The sequence below is a fragment of the Gossypium arboreum genome, chromosome 1 (assembly GCF_025698485.1).
Source record: "Gossypium arboreum isolate Shixiya-1 chromosome 1, ASM2569848v2, whole genome shotgun sequence".
Classification (NCBI taxonomy): Eukaryota; Viridiplantae; Streptophyta; class Magnoliopsida; order Malvales; family Malvaceae; genus Gossypium; species Gossypium arboreum.
The window spans coordinates 84,117,259-84,128,707 of record NC_069070.1 but is presented as its reverse complement, the minus strand read 5'-3'; the positions used below and the strand labels follow the sequence as shown (position 1 = coordinate 84,128,707).

At 36.0% G+C, this 11,449-nt stretch overlaps 1 non-coding gene across 1 annotated transcript; it reads right to left on the bottom strand.

Moving 5' to 3' along the window:
• Positions 1–11,137: 11,137 nt before the first annotated feature.
• Positions 11,138–11,244, bottom strand: LOC128282328 (small nucleolar RNA R71). The gene has a single exon (XR_008272570.1). It is a non-coding gene; the product is annotated as a small nucleolar RNA R71 (small nucleolar RNA).
• Between the last annotated feature and the right edge of the window lie 205 nt (positions 11,245–11,449).

The window sequence follows — 11,449 nt, the reverse complement described above, 5'->3', positions numbered from 1 at the left end:
CATCATTCATCATCTTACCACCTGATCGTTGTTGTATCTATTATCAACCCGAGGGTTAAGAACATACTTGTCCAAAGTGTCAATTTCACAACACTTACCAATACGTCGCTTGCATCTTAAGTGTTCTTTCATTTCACTAGAAATTTCACCCGTTGAACACATCGAATATAACTCGGATACATGGATAATTTGCACATAAGTGCCACATATGTAATCAAGAAATCATGTAACCCGCCCTAAGTGAACTCGGACTCAACTCAACGAGCTCGGCGTTCGCATCCATAAATGAACTCAGACTCAACTCAACGAGTTCGGATGCCTAGTTACATCTCACGAACTCGGACTCAAGCTCGAACGAGTTCGGACATTTGCATCCATAAGTGAACTCAGACTCAACTCAACGAGTTCGGATGCTCAACTATCCTAGTGACATGTCACTTGTATCCTAATCTATTCCTAAGGTTCAAACGGGCTTTTTCCTCGATCTCATATTTGTCGCCTTCCATGGAATATCGGAACCGATACTTGGTAGCAATTCATATTTATCAAGTAGTAAACATAATTTGCATATTACTCAACATTAACCACAAAGCATAATATTTCATGATTAAAAATCAGCGTATCATATAATTAACATCAATAACTTAAAAATAACAATTATGCTACATTATTTACACATGAACTTACCTTGGTACCAAAATATAAAGATTTTGCAATTTAGTCCACAATCTTTTCTTTTCCTCGATCGCGACTTGAATCTCGTTTATCTTGATCTATAATGCCAAATTAATCTTATTTAATACATACATTCATCAAAACAGCATTTAATACGAACTTTGGAAAAATTACACTTTTGCCCCTAAACTTTTGCATAATTACACTTTTGCCCCTAGGCTCGGGAATTAAACTATATTCCTTATTCTTATGTTTTATAACATGCTGATCACTTTTCCCTTCTATGGAAACATCAAATTCTCTCTCTAACATATACTTGTGACTATTAGGTATTTTTGCCGATTAAGCCCTTTTACTCGTTTTCACTCAAAACCGAGTAGCACAAGTTGTCTAACATAATTTAGAACCTCATATTCGATCATAAAACATCAAAATACACAAATTTCACATATGGGTATTTTTCCAAATATAAACCCTAGGTTGAATTATTGCTAACATAAGCTTAATCGAGCTCACGGATTCCAAAACATAAAGAACATTAAAAGCGGGCTTGGAATCACTTACTATGGAGCTTGGAAGCTTGAAACAAACCCTAGCTATGGAGAACCCTTGAAATTTCGGCCTAATGAAGAAGATGGACAAAATTGGCTTTTAATTTTGTTTTTAATTCATTTTAATAACTAAATGACCAAAATACCCTTACTACTAAACTTTCCAAAATTCCTTCCATGTCCTAATTTTGTCCATGAACTTAAAATTGGTCAAATTGCTATTTAAGACCTCCTCATTAATATTCCAAAACAATTTCATACTAAAACTTCTAGAATGCAAGTTTTGCAACTTATTCGATTTAGTCCCTACTTTCAATTTAAGCACTTTAGGCATAGAATTTCATCACGAAATTTTCACACAATCATGCAATCATATCATAATCATCAAAATAATTATAAAATAATTATTTCTATCTTGGATTTTGGTCACGAAACCACTATTCCGATTAAGCCCTAATTCAGATATTACAACTCTCCCCCTTTTAAGGATTTTCGTCCTCGAAAATCTTACCGGTAAACAGGTGTGGGTATTGGTTTCTCATAGTTTCTTCAGGTTCCCATGTAGTCTCTTCTACCCCATGCTTTTGCCACAACACTTTCACAAGTGCAACACTTTTATTTCTTAGTTGTTTGACTTCTCGAGCTAAAATCTTAATCGGTTCTTCTTCATAAGTCATATCCGGTCGCAGTTCAATTTTTGTCGGTGAAATTATATGTGAAGGATCCGAACGATACCGGCGTAACATAGATACGTGAAACACATCATGAATCTTCTCTAATTCGGGTGGTAACGCTAGCCGATATGCTACCGGTCCAACTTTTTCAATTATTTCATATGGTCCAATAAAACGCGGACTTAACTTGCCCTTTCGTCCAAATCTAAGGACTTTCTTCCATGGAGACACTTACAAAAATACCTTATCACCAACTTGAAACTCCATTTCTTTTTGTTTCAAATCCGCATAAGATTTCTGTCTATCTCAAGCGACTTTCAAACAATCTCGAATCACTTTCACCTTTTCTTGGTTTCTTTTATTAAATCAACTCCATAAATCGATTTTCCTTGAGTTCACCCAATACAATGGCGTCCGACATTTACGACCATATAATGCTTCATAAGGTGCCATCTTCAAACTCGTCTGATAACTATTATTATAAGCAAATTCTACCAATGGTAAGTACCTTTCCCAACTATCTTGAAATTCCAATACGCAACATCTGAGCATGTCTTCAAGAATCTAAATTACTCTCTCTGATTGTCCATCAGTTTGTGGATGAAAGGCGGTCTTTGAAATTTAACTTTGTACCTAATGCTTCTTGCAACTTTTGCCAAAACCGTGAGGTAAACCTCGGATCTCTATCCAAAATGATTGACAAAGGTATCCCATGAAGTCTAACAATCTCTCAGATATACAATTTAGCCAACTTATTAAGAGAATAATCTGTATGTACTGGAATAAAATGAGACGATTTAGTCAGTCTGTCAACTATTGCCCAGATGGCATTTTTCTTCCCTGGAGTTAATGGCAACCCTGATATAAAATCCATAGTAATCCGATCCCATTTCCATTCAGAACCATAATAGGTGGAGTAATCCCGAAGGTACTTGGTGTTCAAACTTTCACTTGTTGACAAACTAAGCACTTTGATACAAACTCGAAATATCTCTTTTCATTCCACTCCACCAAGACATTTTCTTTAAGTCATTATACATCTTCGATCGCCGGATGAACCGTCAAACAACTATTATGTGCTTCATGTAAAATCTTTTGAATCAACTCACCATTTTTCGATTACACAAATTTGATTTTAAACATCAAACAAACATCGAACCGATTCGAAATCGATCCCGTGTCGACTTCACACTTTATTTTCTTTTGGCTAGTAAATCTTGATCATTTTTTGAGCTTGAAATCTCTTGTAAAAACATCGGTCTTGCTCTTAACTCGCTAGAATCGAACCGTCATCTGAAATTTTCAACTGAGCGTTCATAACTCTCAAAGCAAACAACAACTTTCGCTTAAAGCATCGGCAACCACATTCGCTTTCCCGGATGATAATCAATAACAAGCTCGTAATCTTTCAATAACTCTAACCATCTTCATTGTCTCAAATTCAAGTCTTTTGTGACATCAAGTATTTGAGACTTTTGTGATCGATATATACTCGGCACTTTTCACCATACAAATAATGTCGCCAAATCTTCAAAGCAAACACCACTGCAGCCAATTCCAAATCGTGAGTAGGATAATTCCTCTATGAGGTTTTAAGCGCCTCAAGCATAAGCCACCACTTTTCCTTCTTGCATGAGTACACACCTAAACCATTTAGAGAAGCATCACTATACACCACAAATTCTTTACCGATTCGAGTTGTATCAACACTGGTGCTTGATTAATAACTTTTCAATTCTTCAAACTCTGTTGACATTCTTCCGTCCATTCAAATTTAACATCCTTTCTGAGTAGTCTAGTCATAGGAGCAGCAATTATAGAAAATTCATTTACGAACCACCGATAATACCCACTAGCCCCAAGAAACTCCTAACTTCGTTACATTTTTCGATGGTTTCCAATCAACAATGGCTGAAATTTTACTAGGATCAACCCGTATACCATCACGAAACAATATGACCCAAAAATCCAACTTCCCGAGCCAAAATTCACTTTTACTAAACTTAGCATACAATGCTTATCTCTCAAAGTTTGCAAAACTATCCTCAAATGCTCAAAGATGCTATGTCTCATCTTTTGAATAAATTAAAATATCATCTATAAACACCACAACAAATCTGTCCAAGTATGGCGAAATATGCGATTCATTAAATCCATAAACATAGCAGAGCATTTGTCAACCCGAATGGCATAACTAAAATTCATAATGACCGTACCTTATTCTAAAAGCGGTTTTAGGCACATCGACTCTTTTACTCGCAATGATAATACCCGGATCTCAAGTCAATCTTTGAAAACCATGTCGCTCCTTTTAGTGATCAAACAAATCATCAATTCTCGGCAATGGATACTTGTTTTTGATTGTCACCTTGTTTAACTACCGATAATCAACACATAATCTCATAGAACCATCCTTCTTTTTCACAAATAACACGGGAGCACCCCAAGGTGAAAAACTTAGTCTCACAAAGCCTTTATCACCAACTCTTGCAATGCGACTTTAATTCTTTCAACTCTGTTGGTGCCATTCTATATGGAGCAATCGAGATCGGAGCTGTTCAGATCAAATCTATACCAAATTCTACTTCCCGATCGAGGCAAACACGGCAATTCTTTCCGAAGTACGTCCGCAAATTCACACAACCCAAGACTGATTCAACTTTCTTTTCAACTTCTTTTGTATTAATTACATACGCCAAATAAGCTTCATAACCCTTTCTCAAATATCTACGAGCCGACATCAAGAAATCATACTAAATATTGCCTCGATTTGTCCGGTTCAACCCGCAAGATTTCACCACTTTCACATTTTAATTCTATAACCTTTTCTTTGCAATTTACTATAGCATCATGCAATGTCAACCAATCCATACCCAAAATAACATCAAATTCATCAAACGGCAACAACATCAAGTCGGTAGGAAAATAATGACCCCGAATCATTAAAGGGCATTTCTTGCATACTTTATCAACTATCATGCATTTGCCTAACGGGTTCGACACTCTAATCATAAATTCTGTGTTCTCAACAGGTATATTCATACTAGACACTAGTTTCATGCATACATATGAATGAGTAGAACCGGGATCAATCAAAGCAATAACATTAGTATCATAAAGAGAAAATGTACCGGTAATCACATCGGGTAAGGAAGCATCTTCACGCGCTTTAATAGCATAGGTTCTAGCCAGAGCTCTTCCTTCAGATCTAGCTGCTGCATCTCTGGCTACATTCTTACTGCTTGTTTCACTTCCAGCTTTTCTCGGATACCTTCCCCTCGAGTCTACACCACTAGATTTTACATTCGAAATTTTTCTTTCTCACTCTCTCAGGCGTCTCTAATAAAATGATCCGGAGAACCACATCGAAAACATTCATTTGCTCGCACGGACCAAAATGATTTCTACCACACACGGCACTCGGGTTTAACAAATCTCGTATTTCCACACTTGCCGCAGAAGTAGTCTGAGATTTAGGACCCACCTTTCGCTTCTTAAAATTTCCATATGATTGCCCATTGAAACTTGGGAACAAGGATTCATATTTCTTGACTTTCCGGTTTCTTTGTGAGGGTGCATTACTCATTGGTCTTTTCTTCCAATTTCGTGTTTGATTCTACCTTTTCTTTTCCTTGAGAATTCTTCACCTTGCAAGCTTGATCGACAAGTACCACCATTTCTTTTAGTTCAAGGATCCCAACAAATACCTTAATGTCTTCGTTAAGCCCGTCTTCAAATCGTCGGCACATCTTGGCTTCTGTAGGAACAGATTTCCTGGCATACTTACTTAATCGAACAAACTCTCTTTCATATTCGAGACTGTCATATTACCTTGCTTCACTCAAGAAACTCTTTACATTTCGATAAATAAATCTTTCACTAATATATTTCTTCGAAACTCTTCTTGAAAGAATTCCTGTGTTACCCTCTCTTCGGTACCAATGAAATCAAAGTCTTCCACCAATTATAGGTGAATCTCTCAACAAATATGTAGCACATTTCAAATATTCTTCGTGTACAAGATAATTCATCAAATACCGGATAGAATTTTCAAGCCGAACTCGCTTTCTCTGCAAAGATCATCAATATTTGCTCTAAATTCTTCAGCCCTTGTTTACTTAATTCTATCAACGGGGTTCTGTAAAATTTTATCATATCCACTCCTTGAGGCATTGGAGGCATAGGTTGAGGAATTGGGGAGGTGGGGAGGTCGTACATTTGGGTTCGTGACTGAACGAACTCAATGTACCATGCACTCATCATTTGGAGAAAGGCTTCGATCCTTTCTCCTCCTCCCCGACCAACAAGAGGAGGTGGGTTTTCGGTCGGCTTGCCCTTCATAGAGCTGGCGCATTACTCTCTACTTCATCGCCACACTGGATCGGGATCCATTTACTATATAAAATCATTTAAAAAGGTTAGAAGTCGTCACACTATCACAATTCATACATATGGCATGTATAGCAAAATCCGTACATACAACACGTAGTCCGAGAACTGACTAACCTGCTCTGATACCACTAAATATAACGCCCCCATGCCCGAGAGCATCACCAGAGTCTAGCTTGAGGGGTTACCGAACATAATTTATCAATTTAAGAACTTCAAATCATTTGTTTCTACATTCACAGCTTTCTAGCTACTCGCGTCACAGTTACAAGAAAAATCATATCTCGAGTTATGAAACTCAAAATCAAGATCCGTAAATTTTCCCTAAATCTAGACTCATATATCTATTTAATGATTTTTTTTCTAGAATTTTTGGTTGGGCCAATTAGTACAGTTTATTAGTTAAAGTCTCCCCTATTTCAGGGTTCGACTACTCTGACATATGTGTATTACGAACTAGATATCTCTCTATACAGAATTTCAATGACTACAAGGTTTGTTTTTATTAAAACTAGACTCCATAAGGAATCTGTAAATATAAAGAACAACTTCTAATTATTTTTTTTAAAATTTTATTATGAATTTTTAAAGTCAGAACAGGGGATCCAGAAATCACTCTGGCCCTGTTTCACAAAAGTTTAAATATCTCAAAAAATATAATTTATATGCCTATTTTGTTCAATCCACATGAAAATAGACTCATTAAGCTTCAATTTCATAACTTACTCATTATTTAGTTCCATTTATACTATTTTTAGTGATTTTTCAAATTCATGTCATTGCTGCAGCAATATTCATTTTAAGGCAAGTTTCATCTTTCCATGAATTTTTATGAACTAGATAACCTATTAAACTTCCATAATATCAAACATGATCTAAATTAGCCATCACCATGACTTATCAATATCAAACATTTTCTCAACCAAACATGGCCATATCATAAAATTATTTACACAAAATAGGTATATTGCTATACATGCCATACTTAAGTAGTTGTACAAGCCATTTACCAAGATAAAAGTCCTTTGGATAGTGTGATCGAACTTTCGACTGTCCCGATTCTGAGCGGCTTGTTCAAAACTACAGTGAATGAAAAGGAAGGAGTAAGCATAAATGCTTAGTAAGTTCATATGTAAATAACAAGTAACATAACAATATAAATATACCAAACAACTTTAGCATGGTACCACCAAAACATATATCATATTTCTAAACATCATTCATCATCTTACCACCTGATCGTTGTTGTATCTATTATCAACCCGAGGGTTAAGAACATACTTGTCCAAAGTGTCCATTTCACAACACTTACCAATACGTCGCTTGCATCTTAAGTGTTCTTTCATTTCACTAGAAATTTCACCCGTTGAACACATCGGAATATAACTCGGATACATGGATAATTTGCACATAAGTGCCACATATGTAATAAAGAAATCATGTAACCCGCCCCTAAGTGAACTCGGACTCAACTCAACGAGCTCGGGCGTTCGCATCCATAAATGAACTCGGACTCAACTCAACGAGTTCGGATGCCTAGTTACATCTCACGAACTCGGACTCAACTTAACGATTTCGGACATTTGCATCCATAAGTGAACTCGGACTCAACTCAACGAGTTCGGATGCTCAACCATCCTAGTGACATGTCACTTGTATCCTAATCTATTCCTAAGGTTCAAATGGGCTTTTTCCCTCGATCTCATATTTGTCGTCTTCCATGGAATATTGGAACCGATACTTGGTAGCAATTCATATTTATCAAGTAGTAAACATAATTTGCATATTACTCAACATTAACCACAAAGCATAATATTTCACGATTAAAAATCAGCGTATCATATAATTAACATCAATAACTTAAAAATAACAATTATGCTACATTATTTACACATGAACTTACCTTGGTACCAAAATATAAAGATTTTGCAATTTAGTCCACAATCTTTTCTTTTCCTCGATCGCGACTTGAATCTCGTTTCTCTTGATCTATAATGCCAAATTAATCTTATTTAATACATACATTCATCAAAACAGCATTTAATACGAACTTTGGAAAAATTACACTTTTGCCCCTAAACTTTTGCATAATTACACTTTTGCCCTAGGCTCTGGAATTAAACTATATTCCTTATTCTTATGTTTTATAACATGCTGATCACTTTTCCCTTCTATGGAAACATCAAATTCTCTCTCTAACATATACTTGTGACTATTAGGTATTTTTGCCGATTAAGCCCTTTTACTCATTTTCACTCAAAACCGAGTAGCACAAGCTGTCTAACATAATTTAGAACCTCATATTCGATCATAAAAAAATCAAAATACACAAATTTCACCTATGGGTATTTTTCCAAATATAAACCCTAGGTTGAATTATTGCTAACATAAGCTTAATCGAGCTAAAGGGATTCTAAAAGCGTAAAGAACATTAAAAGCGGGCTTGGAATCACTTACTATGGAGCTTGGAAGCTTGAAACAAACCCTAGCTATGGAGAACCCTTGAAATTTCGGCCTAATGAAGAAGATGGACAAAATTGGCTTTTAATTTTGTTTTAATTCATTTTAATAACTAAATGACCAAAATACCCTTACTACTAAACTTTCCAAAATTCCTTCCATGTCCTAATTTTGTCCATGAACTTAAAATTGGTCAAATTGCTATTTAAGACCTCCTCATTAATATTCCAAAACAATTTCATACTAAAACTTCTAGAATGCAAGTTTTGCAACTTATTCGATTTAGTCCCTACTTTCAATTTAAGCACTTTAGGCATAGAATTTCTTCACGAAATTTTCACACAATCATGCAATCATATCATAATCATCAAAATAATTATAAAATAATTATTTCTATCTCAGATTTTTGGTCACGAAACCACTATTTCGATTAAGCCCTAATTCAGGATATTACAATCTCACACGCTCGTGTCCTTCGGGGGTATCGACCAAGGTTTTCACGATTCACACGGCCTAGCCATTGAGCCCACACGGCCGTGTGCTATTCAACAGATCGAACACGGCCTAGTAATCACGTCACACAGCCATGGTACACGGGCGTGTCCCTTTTTCAAAGAGTTGTATTTTACATGGAAAAGGGTACTTAGGGAGGAAGAAAGCCAATCCAAAGCCTATATAAACGCCCTAAGTGTGACCTAGAAGGAGGCGACTCTTCCTAGAACCTTTCTGGAATATAGAACAACACCCAGTAATTACTTGAAGAAAGCCAGACGATCCATCTCAAAAGCCGGAGCTACTCCAAGACTAAAGATCTCTCTCAGAATTCCTTCAGGGGTTTTAGAGTTTTCTTTATGTGTTGTTATTTTCATACTCTTGAGATGTACTCTTATTTTATTATGAACTAAACCCCTTAGATATCTAAGGGGGATAAAACCTATGATGGATCTTGTTATTATTATCTGAACTGTATGATAAATACTTGATTTGTTCTTAATTATGTGTTCTTAATGCTTGAGTTAATATTCTGGGTATTAATTCATGATTTGATGTGCTTATGCAGAGGAGGAATAGACCCTGCCTAAGAGTAAATTTGGCATAATTAAGCGAAGTTGATCGAACACCTAGAAATAAGGTTATGAGATTTTACCGGATTAGGGTGAAATCTAATATGGGAGTCCATAGAGTGATTTACTGCTTCCCTAGGGGTTTTAATTAAGAAAGAAATTTCAAATAATTCAACTGAGGGTTAGACGTTATTAGTCTCAAAAAGGATAATAACATTGGTTAGGGAGTCTCACGGATCAAGTCAAGTGAATAAATCATCCGGTTCAGAGCCAGATAACAAGTGAAATCTAGGTGGATTCCTCCTTGGGTGTCGTCTTTATCAATTGCTTTTCTTCAAGTCTTTTTCCAAATTTTCTCTTTGCTTTAATTAAATCAGTTAATTAGTTTAAACAATTAGTTAACTAAAACAAACCCTTTAATTCTTAGGCTAGATAATAAAAAGATAGTTATTACTAGTACTTTTGGTTCCCTTGGGTACGATATCCAGATCTTGCCATTACTATACTATTGTTCGATAGGTGCGCTTGCCTTTTTGTCGTGATAATAGTTAGTCTAGGTTTGATCTTCATTATAAATATTTATTACTTGTTACGAATCACGCGATCAAGTTTTTGGCGCCGTTGCTGGGGAACTAAAATATTAGGAACGCTAAATTTTTATTACTTTAGCCATTTATTTTTTCTTGCAATTTTATTTTATTTTATTATTTATTAATTTACTTTTTCTCTCTCTTGGCAGTTTTTTATAGTTTATGACTAGAAGGAACCCGTCAGGACCATTACTCTTTGACGAAGAAATCGATCGTACAATTCGCAAAAATCAAAGAGAAATAAGGCGTAGTTTACAATACACGGAGAACAAGCGAGAAGACAATACTCAACCTCAACCGACGAGATGGCTGAAAACCCAGGCGATCAGTTGCCTCCTGCAATTGTAGCTAATCAAAATCCTGCTCCACGTACTATGTATGATTATGCTAAACCTTCTTAAATAGGAACTGAATCTAGTATAGTTAGACCTGCTATTGCTGCGTATAATTTGGAACTCAAACCTAACACAATTCAGATGATACATCAGTTTATTTAGTTTGATGGTTTGCAAGATGAGGATCCCAACAGGCACTTGGAAAATTTTCTTGAATTTTGCGATACATTCAAAATCAATGGCGTTTCTGATGATGCCATTCATCTTCGGTTATTTCCCTTTTCACTGAGAAACAAAGCTAAACAGTGGTTGAACTCGTTACCACGAGGGTCTATCACTACTTGGGAACAAATGACCGAGAAATTTTTACTAAAATATTTTTCGCCGGCTAAAACGGCTAAATTATGTAATGATATCTCTTCTTTTGTGCAGATGGATTTAGAAACACTTTACGATGCATGAGAGAGATACAAGGACTTACTGAGAAGGTGCCCTCACCATGGGTTACTATTTTGGCTGCAAGTTCAAACGTTCTACAATGGTGTGAATCCCTCGACAAGACAAATGATTGACGCAGCTGCTGGAGGAACCATTAACAATAAAACACCGGAAGATGCATATGAATTTATAGAGGAGATGTCACTGAATAACTATCAGTGGCAAGTTATGAGGACAAAGCCAACATAAATAGTCGGCGTCTATAACATCGAT